General features: G+C 51.0%; 1 long non-coding RNA gene and 3 other non-coding genes across 4 annotated transcripts; all 4 read left to right on the top strand.

Annotated features, from left to right (window-relative positions):
* The first annotated feature begins 2,581 nt into the window (after positions 1-2,581).
* LOC145541288 (uncharacterized) lies at positions 2,582-13,125 on the top strand. Its single transcript, XR_014078920.1, has 8 exons — positions 2,582-3,336; positions 4,221-4,607; positions 4,786-4,978; positions 6,570-6,915; positions 7,118-7,429; positions 7,943-8,114; positions 12,497-12,585; positions 12,788-13,125. It is a non-coding gene; the product is annotated as an uncharacterized LOC145541288 (long non-coding RNA).
* LOC145544051 (U2 spliceosomal RNA) lies at positions 7,587-7,777 on the top strand. Its single transcript, XR_014081275.1, has one exon. It is a non-coding gene; the product is annotated as a U2 spliceosomal RNA (small nuclear RNA).
* A 131-nt stretch (positions 13,126-13,256) lies between the features above and the next one.
* Positions 13,257-13,447, top strand: LOC145544064 (U2 spliceosomal RNA). The gene has a single exon (XR_014081288.1). It is a non-coding gene; the product is annotated as a U2 spliceosomal RNA (small nuclear RNA).
* A 4,529-nt stretch (positions 13,448-17,976) lies between these two features.
* Positions 17,977-18,161, top strand: LOC145544070 (U2 spliceosomal RNA). The gene has a single exon (XR_014081293.1). It is a non-coding gene; the product is annotated as a U2 spliceosomal RNA (small nuclear RNA).
* The last annotated feature ends 1,817 nt before the right edge of the window (positions 18,162-19,978 follow it).

The following is a 19,978-nucleotide window of genomic DNA, read 5'->3' on the forward strand; positions in this document are numbered from 1 at the left end:
GGAGCTGACAGGGGCACTCGGCCTTAAAACCCGCGTGTGACGTCACGTGGCATGGGCCAATCAGCGGCCCTGCGGCAGCGAGGCGGGGCGGGGCGTGGAGATCCGCGGATTGCAACCCGGTCCCCACTGTGATGCAACTCCGATCAATTGGTGACCGTTTTATTTGATCTTTTCTACCATTGCCTGTATTTGGAATTAAACTCGGGATTAACCCGGGATGGAAGGTGGAAGGGGCGTGGCAGCGTTTGGCTAGGGAAGAGAGGTGAAGAGCATAATACTCTCAATACCACCACATGCCCCTCACACAGGCAGAGATATTCACCCCACGTGTGCGCTTCCTCTGCCAGGGACTACTAGAGAGATGTTGACAAGTCTTCCTCCTTTATCTTTCCTAATTCAATGTTCTAACCTGTGTGAACCTGGAACCCCATAAAATAGCCTAGACCTATTACCCCTATTGATCCTCATAACAGCCCAGGAGGTAGGAACTGGTGTGGTCTCGCTACACAGGTGAAGAAAGCTCTGAAGGGTTCAATGACTTGTCTAATGTCCTGCGTGCATGCTCAGTCAAGTCCAACTCTTTGCCACCACATGGACTGTGGTCCGCCAGGCTCCTCTGTCTATGTAATTTTCCAGACAAGAAAACTGGAGTGGGTTGCCATTTCCTTCTCCAGGGGATCTTCTCAACCCAGGGATGGAACCGTTGTCTGTTGAGTCTTCTGCATTGGCAAGCAGATTCTTTACCACTAGGCCACCTGGAAACCCCCTAACGTCACACACAGCTAGTAAATGGCTGAGCAAGGATATGCCTGAATACAGTGCCTCAGCCCCTCACCACTTACCTATTCAGTCTCTCTAGTCAGGGAGATTATTAGCAGAATTCCCCCAGTTTCTGGTCAGAGTGCCTGCCAGGAGCAGACCCCACCTTGTTCAAATCGATAAAGGCAGAATTTTTCACTTCACAGGGTGTTTACTGACTTCATTCATACTGTTTGCGCTGCATGAGCCAAAGAAACTACACAGACATATCGGATGTACAGACCACAAATGCCTGGCTTCAGAGGCCTTATACTCTAGTGAGGGAGACAAGACTGATCACTGACAGGGAACACTGGGACTTTGTAAACTGTGAGATAAGCACGTGTAGGACTTCAGAGGAGGGAGAGAAAATGTCAACTAGAAGCTCCTGGAAAAGTTTCCAGAAATTAATGAATCCTGTGTAGGACTGGTTGGGAGGTGGACAGCACTGCGTGGCATCTCCCCAGTCACTACAGCCTGATTTAATCTGGGCAGCACTGAAGAGGAGATGTCACAAAGGGGCAGTGTGACCAGTCCCTGCAGTGATTACTGCATGTGGAGAGGTGGATCAAAGGAGAAGCAAATTTTAACTATACTATTTCCATTTTTACAAGGAAGCCAGATTCCTGCATTTATTATGCATCACAGTATTAACTTTTTAGAAAACTGTCTGTAAGGGTGATTAGAAAAGAGGAGGGTGGGGACTTCCCTGGTGGTCCAGTGGCCAAGACTCTGCCCTCCCAATACAGGGGCCTGGGATTGATCCCTGGTCAAGGAACTAGATCCCACATCTTGCGACTTAGAGTTTGCATGCCACAGCTAAAAGCTGATGAAGCAAAATATATAAATATCAAAAAAAGAAGAAGAAAGAAAAAGAAAAGGAGAGGGAAGCCATTGCCAGACAAGAGGGCTTAGCCCTTCTTACCCGCTAGCTCCCATCTGTTTAGCACCAGCCTGCCTTGCCACCTCCTCTTCCCCTTCCTGCTACAGACCAGCCACCTGGTTTCCCTTAACGATGCAGGGAGCTTCCCCAAATCCCTGAAGAGATCAAGACCTTAAGTAATTAGCTTGTTACCCCCCCCATGCAGGGGGCTGGCAGGATGCAGCAGGAGCTAAGGAACAGGGAAGGAACTGAGTTAGCAGAGGGGAAGACAGCACAGACCAGAAGGTTGGGAACAACTGGCCCATTTAAGTAGCCACTGTATGCTAAGCTGTGGTCAAGGAACTTTGCATACTTTTCCTTTTATTCTTTTCTTTCTTTTTTAAAAAAATTTTCTTTTTGGCCTCAAAGCTTGCAAGAACTTAATTCTCTGACCAGGGAGGGATAGAACCCTCACCCTCAGCAGCGAAAGTTTAGAGTCCTAACCACTGGACAACCAGGGAATCCCCAATACTTCTCCTTTTTAAATATACAACTCATACCATGTAGTAAGTATAGTTACTCTAAAAAGAGGACAGCAAACCACAGAAAAGTGAAGTAACTTGTCCAAGGTCACTCAGCTAAAAAACTGGCCAAACGTGGCTTGGATAAAATGGCTGTGAAACCAAAAACACAAAGAGAAACAGAGAACACAGAAAAAGAGAACGCATGGAAACTGAAAACAGACACATTGTTTTGTGTTTCTTCCACAATCTTTGAAACTTCTTTGACATTTCTCCTACATCTCCTGGGCCTCACACACAAGAGGGAAATTATAAGTTGATTATCTGACAAGGGAGTTGAAACTGGCAATCTCACCCCACCCTTCATTCTTTGCCTTTGCCCAGAAAGGTGTTGATGAACAAATGGGAAGGAGGAGGTGGGGCAAGGTGGGGGTGAAGGAAGGGGCTCAGTATGTCAGGGCAACACCAGTCTGTGGGCCTATACCAGTCCAGTCTCCTTTAAAATGGGAACTCAAGTTCCCATTTCCACAACCAGCCTGGGGCCCAGGGAGCCTTCCTCCATTAGTCACCATTTTTGATACTGGCAGCCTCAGTTCTGCAGCCCTTTCTGTCCACAAGATCACAGCCCAGGTCCTAGTACACTGGAGGATTCACAATCCTCAAGAACATTCTTACTTTGAGCATTCATGGATGGAGTGCCTGCCAGTCTGAAGGCCTCAGTGAAATGAATAAGGACATGCTCTCATAGAGTGGACATTACAATGAGGAGTAGGGAGAGACAGATAATGACTAAAGAGGTTCATTTCAGATAGTAATATAAGCCATCAAGGAAAATAAAACAGGGAAATGTGCTGGAGAGTGACTGGGAGGAGAGCTACTTTACATGGAGGAGGGGGTTGCTCATGAAGGTCTCTCCAATGGTGACATCAGAGGCAAGTTTAAGTGGCCAGGAGGCAAGGAAGCATTCCAGACAGAAGGACAGACTAGCTGGGACCTAACTGCTTCCTCCCATTGGCTCCCTGACCTGGTTAGATTCCAGCTGCTGAGTGATGGTTCTTCCTCAGAGCTGTCTCCCCACCAGATTAAGCACCGAGCCCAGAAGCTGGTTCTTCACAGTCACAGCTCCGCAGTGCCCAGCACTGTGCCTGCCACACAGTAGGCAATCAGGAAATCCTCCATAATTCATGACTGTATGATAGATTGACTAAATACACTCAAGGGGTGCCCTGAGTGTGGGAACCAAGCACCCAGCCTTAGCTGGGAGTTTCCTGGTCTGGGGTCCCTGACACCTTGGGGGTTGGGAGGGATACCTATAAAACCCTGCCCTTCCAGGCAAGGTCTGGATAATACTGAACCCTCAGGCCTTTACTGGGGAAGAGGGACTACTTAGAGGAGAAAAACAGAGGCCATGGGAGGGATGGCACTGGAGGCATAGGCCCCCCGTCAAGGCCTGGTGGGCTGAACCCTGGGCTGAGAGTCATCATGACTCCTGTCCTGACAAGTAGGCTGACTTAGAACACCACTAAGAGCCTTGATTTCCTCAGCATGTAATGAGGGGCTTAGAGATTCCAGGTCCCTTTCCACAGGACAGCTCAGGCTTTGGAGTAGGGGAGGGTACAGGATGGGTGGAGCTCACCTAGGAAGCAGCTGAGGACATCCTTGTCTCCACTGCCTCCCAACCGAGTACCTGTCTGAGTGCACAACTGAAGGGAGGAGAGGAGTCTGCTGGAGGAGGGATGGGAGGGGAGAGGAGGTCCAGGAGTGGGTTGAGACTGGAAATTACAAAGACCCATATTTCAAATCCCAGCTTTTCTTCCTCAAGAATAAAACAAAGAGGGAATTCCCTGGGTGTCCACTGGTTACAACTGTGTTTTCCACTGCACAGAGCACAGTTACATCCCTTGCTGGGGAAAAAAGATTCCATGGCCAAAAAAACAAGAATAAAATGGGGAAAACACAACCTACTACTTAGAATGAGTATGAAAAGAAAAAAGAAAAACTGAGAGGAAGGGGCCTTTAAAGACTCTTTCTCCTACCAGGGGCCCATTCCGAGGCAGCTCATCTAAAACCAAGTCCCAGAGCCCAGGCCAGGGCAGAAAAGGAGCAGATGCTGCCCCCTGGTGGACGAGTCTGTCGCTGCCTAAATCTGAAGCAAAGTAGCGGAGTGAAGTTGGACAGGTTCCTTTCCTTCCTTCTGGGGTCTTTTGGTTTGTTTCTTTTCCTCGTCATGCCTTCCAGCTCCTGGGATCTTAGATCCGCTACCAGGTATTTAACCTTGCCCTTGGCAGTGAAAGCTTGGAGTCCTAACCAGTGAACTAACCACAAGGGAATTTCCCTGGAGTCTTCCTTTCAGACAGGACCTTCACTACAGCTTGAATGTACAGAGGGAATGGAAAAGCCACCCTTTTCAAGTTGTTTTTGTGGAGGTAAGATCAGATGTAAATGAACATTTTCTGAGCAGGAAATCAGATTTCAGTGACATTTCTTATGCTTTTACTGAGGGCCTAATAGCTGATGCTGGGAAGGCAGAGGCAGGAGGAGGCGGGAGGGTGGAGAAGGTTGTAAAGAGGCAGTTGCAGCAGGTGGTGGTGTCTTTGGAGACAGATCCACCCGGGGACAGATTCCAGCTTCCATCTGCACAGGAGACTGGGACTTGGGGAGACCTTGGCCTCAGGAGGGGCCTTGGGTGATCAGCAAGAAACAGCAGCCAGAGCCCCAGAAGGGTGACAGTGCCGTGGGAGCAACAGCCAACAGCTGAGAGGAGGGAGGAACAAGCCCACCAGAGAGAGACAGGGAGGTGAGTTGAGGGGAGAGAGCCAGGCTCCCGCTGTGCAGGGAACTCACTGTCGGCCAGTTATCTGAGCTGAGGGACCCTTTAGAGCTTTCACAACAAAGGCTAATCTCCAGAGACCTTATATGTTTGATTCAGCTTTTAAAAAATGTATTTACTTATCTGGCTGTATCCGATCTTAGTTGTGACACACAGGCTCCAGAGCACTCAGACTTAGTTGCCTCGAAGTATGGGGGAATCTTAGCTCCACACCAGGGATCAAACTTGAGTCCCCTACATTGGGAGGTGGATACTTAACCACTGGACCACCTGGAAGTCCCTGATTCAGCTTCTTGATTTCATAGATTTCTGTCAAGTCACCCATGTTGTTTGACCCACACGAATGGGTACATGCTTACATTGGGGAGTTTGTCAGAATCATCTGGAGGACTTGATAAAAACAGAGCCGGGGCCTCCTTCCAGAATTTCTCATTCAGAAATTTGAAGACTTTGTCAGACTCAGGCTAAGCACATTAATCATTGTCTCATTGGACCCTCATCCAGTCATTCAACACATATTCATCAAAAATCAAGTGCATTCAGAGCACTACCATAGGGGCTGAGAATAGACCAGCAAACAAAAGTTTTCCCATCAAGGTGAAAGACAACACAGCACTAACGGCTGCATATTTTTTAATATACCTACATTCTATGTTTCCGTGTCCAAATCTACATGTATATCTATTCCACGTGAGCATCAAGGGTGTCAAAGCCACTTCGCAGCCAGCAAAACTACAAGACAAGGGAAAGGGGGATATGAAACAGCAAGGCTCAGGTTGAGTAGGTATAGATAGTTTGTAAGACTGTCAAATGGAATCATTTCTATTTTACAGGCAAGAAATGACTTTCCCTAGGGTGTTCTCATTGAGACCTTCCCATGTGCCTGCATTTCCACGGATAGATTCACAAGTACGCTCATCAGAGAGGCATTCTTATCATCCACAGTTAAAATATCAGGACCCCCGGTTTAAAAAAACCCTGAGGCCCCAGTGGTTAGCAGGATGCTTGAATGCAAATCCTTACTTCTTTTCACATTAGTCAAGATGGTTAGCCTCTCTGCACTTCTGTCTATAACACTGCTTTCAAGAAATAAGTGAGTCACACACATAACTTTTTCTTTTTACTTTGGCTGGCCTCTTTTTGGCTTTTGGGATCCCAGTTCTCCACCCAAGGATGGAACTCCTGCATGAAAGCACTGAGGCCTAACCACTGGACAATCAGGTAGCTCCCTTCTGCAGGTAAATTTAAATACTCTTAGGCATTTAAAAGAAATAAAGAGAAGTAAGTGAAATTAAGTTTAATATGTTCTTTAATTCAAGATATCTCAGAAATTCTCTGGTGGTCAGTGGTTAGAGCTCCATGCTTTCAATGACAAGGCAGGGGCTCCATCCCTCCTGAGGGTTCTTGTAAATCCTGAGGCACACCTCCCCCCCATGGAAAAAAAAAAGCAGATATCTAAAATATCATTTCAATATGTAATTAATATCAACATTACAGGAATATGTTACAATTTTTCATACTAAGTCTTTGAAATCCCATGTGTGTTTTCCACTTTCAGTACCTCTGAACTGGGAGGAACCACCTGCCCAGCGCTCCCTGGCTGCCTGTGACTAGTGGCAGTGACCGTTCAGATCGACAGAATGTTTCCTGTTGTTTAGTCGCTAAGTAGTGTCCGACTGTTTGGGACCTTGTGACCCGCCAGGCTCCTCTCTGTCCACGGGATTTCCTGGGGAAGAATTCCGTCATGGGTCTCCATTTCCTCCTCTAGGGGATCTTTCCGACCCAGGGACCGACCCCGTGTTTCCTGTATTGCAGGCGGATTCTTGACACTCTGAGCCACCAGCGAAGCCCACAGCTGGGGAGGAGGGGCAGGGAAACGCGGGCCTAGGCGGAGGCAGCTTTCGGTAGGAAGCCCGGGATCGGTTTGGTTCGTAGAAGCACCGGAGGACGCGGGCGCCGCAGTTGGAGTGAACCCCTCGCGCGGCCCGGCCCCGCCCTCCGCATCCACACGCCCCCTCCCTTCCCCACTGCGGGCCATCCGCCTTCCGCCCGGCAGGGAAGCCCCCTCTCCAGACACCCGACCCGACGAAGCCCCTCTCTCCGCAGGCGGAGGCCTGTGTAACACCCTGCAGTCCGGGCGTTTCTAGCGACTCAGTCTTCAGGAAAACCCTGGGCCAACAGCTCGTCGCACGGGTCCCTCTCGCCGCCCACCCCGCACCCGCTCCGGTCGGGTCCCTCCTCTCCACCAGCACCAAGGAGGAGCTCCCCTGCCGCAGCCCCGAGGCCGTCCCCGGGGCGCTGGGGTCCCGCCGGAGCCACGCCTGCTTGGCGACAGAGGGCGGGGCATGCAGATGCCAGACGGCGCTCCTGCCCGAGAACGACGAGGCCACAGCAGATGCGGCATTTCTCTTTTACAAGGTGGATAGTAAAGCCTGCTCGAGAGTCTGGTGTAGTGCCGCCATCGCACTGTGCACGAGGCAGAGGAAGGGAGACCTGGAGTGAGCGGGGACCCGGGTCACACTGAGTGCAACATGCAGGCCAGCAGGACGGTGACAGCGAGGGGCGGGGGCTCGGTATCGCTTCTCGGCCTTTTGGCTAAGATCAAGTGTAGTATCTGTTCTTATCAGTTTAATATCTGATACGTCCTCTATCCGAGGACAGTATATTAAATGGATTTTTGGAGCAGGGAGTTGGAATAGGAGCTTGCTCCGTCCACTCCACGCATCGACCTGGTATTGCAGTACTTCCAGGAACGGTGCACCCCCTCGGGGCCACTTACGGAAGTATCCAAAGACAGAAACTGGCTCTTTCCTCAATTCAGCTAGAACCTGCACCTTGTTTTTTCAGGTTTCCCTGGAGTCTGGTAGCTGTAGTTTGTGTCACCCTCTTAAGTCTCTATTTTCCAGAAAATCATCTCCTCTTGCCTTACAGTTTTGGCAAAGCGGTCTTCCTGCTCTCGTATTTCACCCTGATGTCATCTTCTAAATGAGAAACCGGCCCACGAGCTGGAACCTTCTGTTTCTATGCCCTGGCCTTCTCTTGAGGACTCTGACGTTTCTCCTGTGTTCTGTTTTCTGTCTTCAAGCAGTTCCTGCTCGAAAAGGTGCACTTCCACCTGGAGTCTAGGTTAAACTGATGGGATTTCCACTCAGTGTGTTGGTTGTACTGGGATTTCATTTATCCAGGTGACTGACAAGGAGAGGTCAGTGCCACTGATAGAGTTATGTTATTACTTAGAGTTCCAAAGAGAAGCGGGCCTAAAGTAAGACCACCATGTCTTTTCGATACACAAGGCAGGCTTTGGAGGTTAGCCCAAAGTTCAAATCATGAATAAGCAAGAACGAATGCCTCTTGCTGAGGGTGAAGGGGGAGAGTGAAAAAGCTGACTTAAAACTGAATCCTGGACTTCCCTGGTGGCCCAGAGATTAAGAATCCGCTAGCCAAAGCGAGGGGTTGGTTCAATTCCTGGTCCAGGACGATTCCACATGCCTTGGGGCAACTAAGCCCCTTTGATACGACTACTGAGCCTGTACTCTAGAGCCCATAAACCACGATTAGACGGTAGCCCCCGCTGGCAACTAGAGAAGCCTCATGCATCAAGGAAGACTCCCTGCAGTCAAAAATAAATAATTAATTGTTTAAAAACCACAATGTTAAAAACATTAAAATCGCGACATCGGGTCCCATCCGTTCAGTTCAGTTCAGTTGCTCAGTCGTGTCCAACCCTTTGCGACCCCGTGAAACGCAGCACGCCAGGCCTCCTTGTCCATCACCAACACCCGGAGTCCACCCAAACCCACGTTCATTGAGTGGGTGATGCCATCCAACCATCTCATCCTCTGTCGTCCCCTTCGCCTCCTGCCCTCAATCTTTCCCAGCATCAGGGTCTTTTCCAATGAGTCAGCTCTTCGCATCAGGTGCCCAAAGTATTGGAGTTTCAGCTTCAACATCAGTCCTACCAGTGAACACCCGGGACTGATCTCCTTTAGGGTGGACTGGTTGGATCTCCTTGCAGTCCAAGGGACTGTCAATAGTCTTCTCCAACACCACAGTTCAAAAGCATCAGTTCTTCGGCACTCAGCTTTCTTTATAGTCCAACCCTCACATCCACACATGACCACTGGAAAAACCATATCCTTGACTCAGATATGCAGATGACACCACCCTTACGGCAGAAAGTGAAGAAGAACTAAAGAGCCTCTTGAGGAAAGTGAAAGAGGAGAGTGGAAAAGTTGGCTTAAAGCTCAACGTTCAGAAAACTAAGATCATGGCATCTGGTGCCATCACTTCATGGGACGTAGATGGGGACACAGTGTCCGACTTTATTTTGGGGGGCTGCAAAATCACTGCTGGTGGTGATTGCAGCCATGAAATTAAAAGACGCTTACTCCTTGGAAGGAAGGTTATGACCAACCTGGATAGCATATTTAAAAGCAGAGACATTACTCTGCCAACAAAGGTCTGTCTAGTCAAGGCTATGGTTTCTCCAGTGGTCATGCACGGATGTGAGAGTTGGACGGTGAAGAAAGCTGAGCGCCGAAGAATTGATGCTTTTGAAGTGTGGTGTTGGAGAAGACTCTTGAGAGTCCCCTGGACTGCAAGAAGATCCAACCAGTCCATCCTAAAGGAGATCAGTCCTGGGTGTTCATTGGAAGGACTGATGTTGAAGCTGAAACTCCAATACCTTGGCCACCTCATGTGAAGAGTTGACTCATTGGAAAAGACCCTGATGCTGGGAAGGAATGGGGGCAGGAGGCGAAGGGGACGACAGAGGATGAGATGGTCGGATGGCATCACCGACTCGATGGACATGGGTTTGGGTAGACTCCGGGAGCTGGTGATGGACAGGGAGGCCTGGCGTGCTGCGATTCATGGGGTCGCAAAGAGTCGGACACGACTGAGCGACTGAACTGAACTGAACTGACTAGACGGACCTTTGTTGACAAAGTAATGTCTCTGCTTTTCAATATGCTGTCTAGGTTGGTCATAACTTTCCTTCCAAGGAGTAAGCATCTTTTAATTTCATGGCTGCAATCACCATCTGCAGTGATTTTGGAGCCCAGAAAAATAAAGTCAGCCACTGTTTCCCCATATATTTGCCATGAAGTGATGGGACCGTCACCACATGGTCAACACCGAAATCAGATTGATTATATTCTTTGCAGCCAAAGATGGAGACGCTCTATACAGTCAGCAAAAACAAGACCGTGGCTCGGATCATGAACGCCTTATTGCCAAATTCAGACTGAAATTGAAGAAAGTAGGGAAAACCACTAGACCATTCAGGTACGACCTAAATCAAATCCCTTATGATTATACAGTGGAAGTGACAAATAGATTTAAGGGACTAGATCTGATAGACAGAGTGCCTGATGAACTATGGACAGAGGTTCATGACATTGTCCAGGAGACAGGGATCAATACCATCCCCATGGAAAAGAAATGCAAAAAGCAAAATGGCTGTCTGAGGAGGCCTTACAAATAGCTGGGGAAAGAAGAGAAGCGAAAAGCAAAGGAGAAAAGGAAAGATATTCCCATCTGAATGCAGAGTTCCAAAGAACAGCAAGGAGAGATAAGACAGCCTTCCTCGGCGATCAATGCAAAGAAATAGAGGAAAACAACAGAATGGGAAAGACTAGAGATCTCTTCAGGAAAATTAGAAATACCAAGGGAACATTTCATGCAAAGATGGGCTCGATAAAAGACAGAAATGGTATGGACCTAACAGGAGCAGAAGATATTAAGAGGAGGTGGCAAGAATACACGGAAGAACTGTACAAGAAAGATCTTCACGACCCAGATAATCACGATGGTGTGATCCCTCACCTAGAGCCAGACATCCTGGAATGTGAAGTCCGGTGGGCCTTAGAAAGCATCACTATGAACAAAGCTAGTGGAGGTGATGGAATTCCAGGTGAGCTATTTCAAATCCTCAAAGGTGATGCTGTGAAAGTGCTGCACTCGATATGCCAGCAAATCTGGAAAACTCAACAGTGGCCACAGGACTGGAAAAGGTCAGTTTTCGTTCCAATCCCAAAGAAAGGCAATGCCAAAGAATGCTCAAACTACCGGACAATTGCACTCATCTCACACGCTAGTAAAGTAATGCTCAAAATTCTCCGAGTCAGGCTTCAGCAATACGTGAACCGTGAACGTCCAGATGTTCAAGCTGGTTTTAGAAAAGGCAGAGGAACCAGAGATCAAATTGCCAACATCCGCTGGATCATCGAAAAAGCAAGAGAGTTCCAGCGAAACATCTATTTCTGCTTTACTGACTATGCCAAAGCCTTTGACTGTGTGGATCACAATAAACTGTGGAAAATTCTGAAAGGGATGGGCATACCAGACCATCTGACCTGTCTCTTGAGACACCTGTATGCAGGTCAGGAAGCAACAGTTCGAACTGGACATGGAACAACAGACTGGTTCCAAATAGGAAAAGGAGTCCGTCAAGGCTGTATGTCGTCACCCTGCTTATTTAACTTATATGCAGAGTACATCATGAGAAACGCTGGGCTAGAGGAAGCACAGGCTGGAATCAAGATTGCCGGGAGAAATATCCATAACCTCAGATATGCAGATGGCACCAGCCTTATGGCAGAAAGTGAAGAAGAACTAAAGAGCCTCTTGAGGAAAGTGAAAGAGAAGAGTGAAAAAGTTGGCTTAAAGCTCAACGTTCAGAAAACTAAGATCATGGCATCTGGTCCCATCACTTCATGGGAAGTAGATGGGGACACAGTGGAAGCAGCGTCAGGCTTTATTTTTTGGGCTCCAAAATCACTGCTGATGGTCCGTCTAGTCAAGGCTATGGTTTTTCCAGTGGTCATGTATGGATGTGAGAGTTGGACGGTGAAGAAAGCTGAGCGCCGAAGAATTGATGCTTTTGAAGTGTGGTGTTGGAGAAGACTCTTGAGAGTCCCTTGGACTGCAAGGAGATCCAACCAGTCCACCCTAAAGGAGACCAGTCCCGGGTGTTCATTGGAAGGACTGATGTTGAAGCTGAAACTCCAATACTTTGGCCACCTCATGCGAAGAGTTGACTCACTGGAAAAGACCCTGATGCTGGGAAGGATTGGGGGCAGGAGGCGAAGGGGACGACAGAGGATGAGATGGCTGGAAGGCATCACCGACCCGATGGACGTGGGTTTGGGTAGACTCCGGGAGCTGGTGATGGACAGGGAGGCCTGGCGTGCTGCGATTCATGGGGTCGCAGAGAGTCGGACACGACTGAGCGACTGAGCTGAACTGATGCCTGTCCAGGCTCCCTGGCTGCCTGTGACTAGTGGCAGTGACCGTTCAGATCAACGGAATGTTTCCTGTTGTTTAGTCGCTAAGTAGTGTCCGACTGTTTCGGACCTTGTGACCCGCCAGGCTCCTCTCTGTCCACGGGGACTTCCTGGGGAAGAATTCCGTCATGGGTTTCCATTTCCTCCTCTAGGGGATCTTTCCGACCCAGGGATCGACCCCGTGTTTCCTGTATTGCAGGCGGATTCTTGACACTCTGAGCCACCAGCGAAGCCCACAGCTGGGGAGGAGGGGCAGGGAAACGCGGGCCTAGGCGGAGGCAGCTTTCGGTAGGAAGCCCGGGATCGGTTTGGTTCGTAGAAGCACCGGAGGACGCGGGCGCCGGAGTCGGAGTGAACCCCTCGCGCGGCCCGGCCCCGCCCTCCGCATCCACACGCCCCCTCCCTTCCCCACTGCGGGCCATCCGCCTTCCGCCCGGCAGGGAAGCCCCCTCTCCAGACACCCGACCCGACGAAGCCCCTCTCTCCGCAGGCGGAGGCCTGTGTAACACCCTGCAGTCCGGGCGTTTCTAGCGACTCAGTCTTCAGGAAAACCCTGGGCCAACAGCTCGTCGCACGGGTCCCTCTCGCCGCCCACCCCGCACCCGCTCCGGTCGGGTCCCTCCTCTCCACCAGCACCAAGGAGGAGCTCCCCTGCCGCAGCCCCGAGGCCGTCCCCGGGGCGCTGGGGTCCCGCCGGAGCCACGCCTGCTTGGCGACAGAGGGCGGGGCATGCAGATGCCAGACGGCGCTCCTGCCCGAGAACGACGAGGCCACAGCAGATGCGGCATTTCTCTTTTACAAGGTGGATAGTAAAGCCTGCTCGAGAGTCTGGTGTAGTGCCGCCATCGCACTGTGCACGAGGCAGAGGAAGGGAGACCTGGAGTGAGCGGGGACCCGGGTCACACTGAGTGCAACATGCAGGCCAGCAGGACGGTGACAGCGAGGGGCGGGGGCTCGGTATCGCTTCTCGGCCTTTTGGCTAAGATCAAGTGTAGTATCTGTTCTTATCAGTTTAATATCTGATACGTCCTCTATCCGAGGACAGTATATTAAATGGATTTTTGGAGCAGGGAGTTGGAATAGGAGCTTGCTCCGTCCACTCCACGCATCGACCTGGTATTGCAGTACTTCCAGGAACGGTGCATCCCCTCGGGGACACTTAACGGAAGTACCTAAAGGCAGAAACTGGCCATTTGCTGTAAAGGAACGGGCTATCTCAGAGAGTTACGTGTTTTTTTTTTTTTCTTTTTTTTTTTTTTTAGGTTTCTCTAGGATCTTTGCCAAGGGGAGAGTAAGTAAGTAAATCCAATGCGGGTAAAATGCCTAAGCTGCCACTTAAAACTCACTTCCTTTTTTTCTTTTCCTTTTAACATGCCCTTCTACACTCTTTCATTTTTCTGAAGGTAAAACGGTGTCCAATTGTTTAAGAGGTTCTCTAGTTCGTAACCTAGGGAGTGTGCAGCTTTGTGGGATTCTCTCAAACCTTGAGCTCTTTGAATGACAGTTCCTTCTACCCTGCATGCTCACTCAGGAATGAAATCTTCTGTGTCTACTCCCCTGCCTTCTCTTGATGTCTTGAAACTCTGTGTGTTGACTGTGTTGGGATTTCACTTACACAGGTGACTGACAGAGGTCAGTGCCACTGAAGAAGTTGTGTTATTACTTGGAGTTATTATTACTTAGAAGAGAAGAGGGCCTAAAGTTAAGAGCCAAGTGTCTTTTGGGTACACGAGGCAGGCTGTTCAGGTCAGCACAAAGTTCTGCTGCTGCTGCTGCTAAGTCGCTTCAGTCCTGTCCAACTCTGTGCGACCCCATAGATGGCAGCCCACCAGGCTCCTCCGTCCATGGGATTTTCCAGGCAAGAGTACGGGAGTGGGGTGCCATTGCCTTCTCCGGCACAAAGTTCACATCATGTATAAACCAGAACGACTTCCCCATATTCATCTTCTTTCGTCCTTTTCCATTGAGTCCGGCGTTCGACGAAGATCTAGGTGCTGGGCGCTGGTCTAAGTGCACCGGACAGTGTGGTGGGAAAAGCAGCCGCTGTGGCGATCTCCCCAGGTACCACGGGACAGTTGCACTCATCTCTCCTGCTAGTAAGGTTATGCTCAAAATCCTCCAAGCTAGGCTTCAGGAGTCCGTGAACCAAGAACTTCCAGACGTTTAAGCTGAGTTTAGAAATGCAGAGGAACCAGAGGTCCAGTTGCCAACATTCGCTGGATCCTAGAGAAAGAAAGGGAAATGCAGAAAAACCTCCACCTCTGTTTCATTGGGTCAGCTAGAGCCTTTGACTGTGTTTAAGTTTAAGTGAAGTCGCTCAGTCGTGCCCAACTCTTTGCGACCCCATGGACAGTAGCCTGCTCCTCCGTCCATGGGGTTTTCTAGGCAAGAGTACTGGGGTGGGTTGCCATTTCCTTCTCCAGGGAATCTTCCCAACCCAGGGATCGAACCCAGGTCTCCCACATTGCAGACAGACACTTTACAGTCTGAGTCACCAGGGAAGTCATTTGACTGTGTGGATCGTAACAAACCGTGGAAAACTCTCAAAGAGATGGGAATACCAGACCATCTTACCTGTCTCCTGAGAAACCTGTCTGCGGGTCAAGAAGCAACAGTCAGAACCTTCTGTGGAAGAACTGACTGGTTCAACGTTGAGAAAGGAGTACGACCAGGCTGTTTCTTGTCACCCTGTCTATTTAACTTTTACGCAGAGCACGTCATGCGGAATGCCGGGCTGAATGAGTTACAAGCTGGAAGCAAGATCGCCAGGAGAAATATCAACCACCTCAGATCCGCGGATGATACCACTCTAACGGCAGAAAGGGACGCGAAACTAAAGAGCCTCTTGCTGAGGGTGAAGGAGGAGAGTGAAAGAGCCGGCTTAAAAGTCAATATTGGACTTCCCTGGTGGCCCAGCGGTTAAGAATCTGCTTGCCAATGCAGGGGACAGTTGTTCAACCCCTGGTCCCGGGAGGTGCCACAGGCCATGGGGCAGCTAAGCCCCTGTGACACAACTGCTGAGCCCGGACTCTAGAGCCCATAAGCCGTAAGTAGAGAGTAGCCCCCGCCGGCGACTAGAGAACGCCTGCATGCGTCAACGAGGACCCAGTGCAGCCAAAAATAAATACATAAGTAATTTCGAAGGAAAGCACCTCAATATTAAAGAACAACAACAACACTAAGATCATGACATCTGGTCCCATCACTTCCTGGCACATAGAAGCGGAAAAGGTGGAAGCGGTGACAGATTTCCTCTTCTTGGGCTCTAAAATCCCTGAGGATGGTGACCGCACCCGGGAAATCAGAAGACGATTGCTTCTTGGCAGGAAAGCTATGACAAACCTAGACAGTGTGTTAAAAAGCAAAGACATCACTTTGTCAACGGAGGTCTGTATAGTCAAGGATATGGTCTCTCCAGTAGTCATGTACGGTTGTGAGAGCTGGACCATCAAGAAGGCAGAGGCCGAAGAACGGATGCTTTGGAACTGTGGTGCGGAAGACTCCTGAGAGTCCCTTGCTCTGCAAGGAGATCAAACCAGTCCATCTTAAAGGAAGTCAACCCTGAATTCTCCTCAGAAGGACTGGTGCTGAAGCTGAAGCTCCGACATTATGGCCACCTGATGCGAAGAGCCGACTCCTTGGAAAAGACCCTGATGCTGGGAGAGATTGAAGGCAGAAGGAGTAGAGGGTGACAGAGGATGAGAGGGTTGGGTGGCGTCACCGATTCACTGGACATGACCTTGGGAAATCTCCGGGAGATGGTGAGGGACAGAGAACCCTGGTGTGCTGCAGTCCATGGGGTCAAGGAAGAGTTGCACACGACTTGGTGACCGAACAACAGGGACAGTTTCGGGGCGGGGTGTGAGAGGAGGGTTGGGGGATGGGGCGGAGAGGGATAAGGCCTGGGGCGAGTGGGGTTGTGGGAAAGCAGAGTTACAAAAGCGTGTCCATATTTATATATATACGTGTGTGTGTGTATTTGTATATGACATGTCTGGTGCTAGATACTCACAAACTCAAAACCATCTTGTGGCACAGAGGGGCGCCTCTGGGGGCAGACGGGAGGGGGATGGCTGCAAACGGGCCCACGTTAGGGTTTCTTAGCACCGGGAGTCCCACCGGGAGATGACGGCTCAGAGAAGTGCCTGGCAAAGTCACTGTCTCTCCCTAGTGTTTGCTAGTTGAGGGCTGACTCCTGCCAGGCATGTCCATAGGGGGCCTCAGAGCTAATCTGGCCAGAAGGTTATTAGGGTTCCCTGAGAAGGTGTGAAACAGATCACCCCCCACACACACACACACCCTTCCCCTCCCACAGGAGAGAGGGAAAACCCAGGGCGGCAGGGAGTCAGGGAGCCAGGAGCCGAGGCAGGGTCAGGTGAGGCCGTGACCCCAGGTGCCACCCGCCCTTATAGAAACCCCGGTGCTGCGGGCCCGGCGCCAGCAAACCGACGTGTGTGTCGCCAGCAACCCTGCGCCCCTCCAAAGTCGCCTTCCTCTTCTGGTGGCTTCCCCCTCGGAGGCGCCATCAGTGAGCGGGGCCTGTGCTCCAGAGCCGGGCGAGGTCTTGGGACGTCGTGGTCAACCCCGCAGGTCAACTGCCTGCTAGCTGTGTGACCCAGGGCAAGTTTCTTAGCCTCTCTGGTCTCGTGGATCACGACAGTGAAACGAGGATGATAACAGCGTCCATCCTCTCTAGGGTGTCCAGTAGTCGAGTGGGTGTGATCATGGCAAAGAATGCAGGGCGGTGACTGGCAGGTGGCTGTCCTGTGGGGCAGTCCCCGGGGGCGGGGGGTCTTTCCCCTCGGGTTTGACAGAACTAGAGAGTCAGTTAGGGGAGGGCCTACTGTGCTAGTCTCCCAGATCTTGCCGCGCTCTAGCGGCTTTGCGGAGAACGGAGAAAAGACAGGTGCGCCTGCCCGGTGATGTGAAGTCGCTCAGTCATGTCCGGCTCTTTGCGACCCCATGGACTGTAGTCCACCAGGCCCCTCTGTCCGTGGAATTCTCCGGGCAAGAAGACTGGAGCGGGTAGCCGTTCTTTTCTGCAGGGGATCTCCCCTACCCGGGGATGGACTCCAGGTCTCCCACAGATCCCCTGCAGGCAGATTTTGCCACCAGGGAAGCCCAAGAATACTGGAGTGGGTAGCCTGTCCCTTCTCCGGAGGATGTTCCCCACCCAGGAATCAAACTGGGGTCGCCTGCATTGCAGGTGGATTCTTTACCAGCTGAGCTACCATCCCGGGGTCTCAGTTAAGGAGCCCAGCCAGGACCGTGGGACGGAGTCGGGAGTCTGGTGGCCTCGGGCGCACGCGGCTCCCCGGATGCACAGCCACGACCCCCCGGGGTCACTTCGGGCTCCGGGAGCACGCGGACCGTTCTTGTCCTGCAGCTCCCACGCCCCAAGTGCAATCCCCCTGCCTTCGGACAGGAGCTGGCACCTGCGATGCATGGGCGGAGCCTGAGGATGCTGGTCGCGCCCTCAGGGTGGAGGAGGGCGGGTCACGCAAGTAACGAACGAGTGCTTGTCCCGGGAAGGATGGGGGCCGGGGAGCCAAAAGAGATGTGAGAATTGACCAGAATGTGGAGAACAAGTTCAGTTTCACTGGCCCGGAGCGGACACTGGCCACGTCGCTCAGGGTGAGCTGAATGGAGAGGAGGGGAGGATGGTGCCAAGAAACCACCATCGCTTCTCTGCCTTTAGGCGAAGATCAAGTGTAGTGTTTGTTCTTTACCAGCTTAATACCCGATACTTCCTCTATCTGGGAACAATACGTGAAGTGAGTTTTTGGAGCAAGGAGTTGGCGTTGGAGCTTGCTCTGGGTTGCAGCACTTCCCAGGAATGGTGCGCTCTCTCTGAGAACACAACTGGCACCCCCAAATGGTAGATTTGTTTCCTTTCTGGTTTTCCTCCTCGGGAGATTTCTCTTTTGTGTGTTTCATTTGGACTTCTGTGGGGTTTGTGCGGCTTTTTCCCTGTCTCTGTGTTGTTTTCTTTTAGGCTGACTTTGATTCTTTCAGTTTGATTCAATTGCTTAGTCGTGCCTGACTTTTCCCTGTCCGTTTCCTGTGGGGACCCAAGGATGAAAGAACAGGTACAACCGAGGAGGGTCTTGGAAGGCAGGAACAGAAAACCCAGACCCTTATCGTCCTTTCCTTCCCCCGTGTTGTACCTATTAGCGGATTTCGGGTCCTCATGAGCAGTATAACCTGTCTCCCCTCCTGCCCCATAGGGAGAAGATATTTGCCTTACTGTTCCCTCCAACCCAGTATAGGCGCTTCATCCAACCAGCAAATGACCCGCAAAACCCCTATCCCACTCCGGGTACCCTGGGTATGAAAGTGGACTGTGGACCCCTGCTCAACGTCGGCTCTCCCTTGAGCCGGCCCGCTGTTCCAACAGCGTCTCCCATTCTCATAAACTTGATTTCCCTCTCATTGTGTCTCATGTCTGGAAATTCGTTTCCAACCTGCGCCCGGACCGTGACGTTTCCCCGTGCATCACTAACTCCCAGAGCTTGCTCAAACTCAGATGGGTGGTGCCATCCGACCGTCTATCTCATCTTCTATCCTCCCTTTCTCCTCCTGCCTTCGATCTTTCCCACATCAGGGTCTTTTCTAAGGAGTCAATCTGTTGATTCTTTAACCTTTAGGTTTTGTTTAGGAAGCTTCCCCCTCACCCCTGCCCCGTGTTGTTGTTCGTTTATCTGTGCACTGGTTTCTGGAACGGTCTTTTCTATTGTGCTAGAGGAGTGAGCGGTTCCTGTCTGCACTTTTGGTCTTCTCCTGTGTACTTTTTACAGAAGGCGCTGTTCGAAGCTCGCAGGCAACAGAGATTGTGGAAGCCCTGACACTCAGGTTTGAAGCTATCAGGGTGAGTCTCATCAGGCTCCATCCTCCTCTCTCGTGCCTCGCACTCATCTCTTCTGTCTCCCAAGCTCCTCCATATCTCCTGAAACTCGGTTATGCCAAATCTCCCATATATTTGCTGCCGCGTGTTTCTGTTACCGACTCCAATTAGTCCCAGAGAGGATGGCAGACTAATGCCTCAAAATAACCATCTTATTGGGGTCTAGAGGCCAGGTTCTTCCATGGAACCAGAGAGAGGGAAGCGCTGAGGAAGCAAAGTACAAAAAAGCCTGAGGAGAGAGGGAGAGGCGGTGAGGAATAAACTAAAAGGGGCCATCACGCTTGCCAAAACCCCTCCAGGGATGGCCAGCTTTGGGAGGGGATATGCGGATCTCTTCTTTCTTGGAGTCGTGCACCCAGGTGGGTAGGGTCAGAGCAGCCCTCCCGTGAGCCGACCAAAGACACTTCAACGGGCGGGAAGAGGGGCAGGGTTCTCTGGGGGCAGGCCATTGCGTACGATGATAATAACAAAAGCAACAAGAACCCAAGGTTAAAGTCCAAGAAACAGATCCAACACGGAGTCAGAATTGGTTCTACCCTGGACCGTTTCCTAGATATGCCCGGTTCACTCGCTCGCCCTCCGCCCCTCCCATTGACCCCAGCCGACGGTTAGTTGGACGGTGACCATTCTCTGGCAGAAATACCACCCAACGTGGCCGCGCGAGAGAATAGCTTGGACACCCCCTCCGATGTAGGCGATTGAAGTCAGGTTCCTTCAGGTAGCCCTGAGACTGGCTGGGCCTGACCAAACAAATTACAGCCAGTGACATCCTACCTG

The sequence above is a fragment of the Giraffa tippelskirchi genome, chromosome 3 (assembly GCF_054371585.1).
Source record: "Giraffa tippelskirchi isolate mGirTip1 chromosome 3, T2T-mGirTip1v1.2.pri, whole genome shotgun sequence".
NCBI lineage: Eukaryota > Metazoa > Chordata > Mammalia > Artiodactyla > Giraffidae > Giraffa > Giraffa tippelskirchi.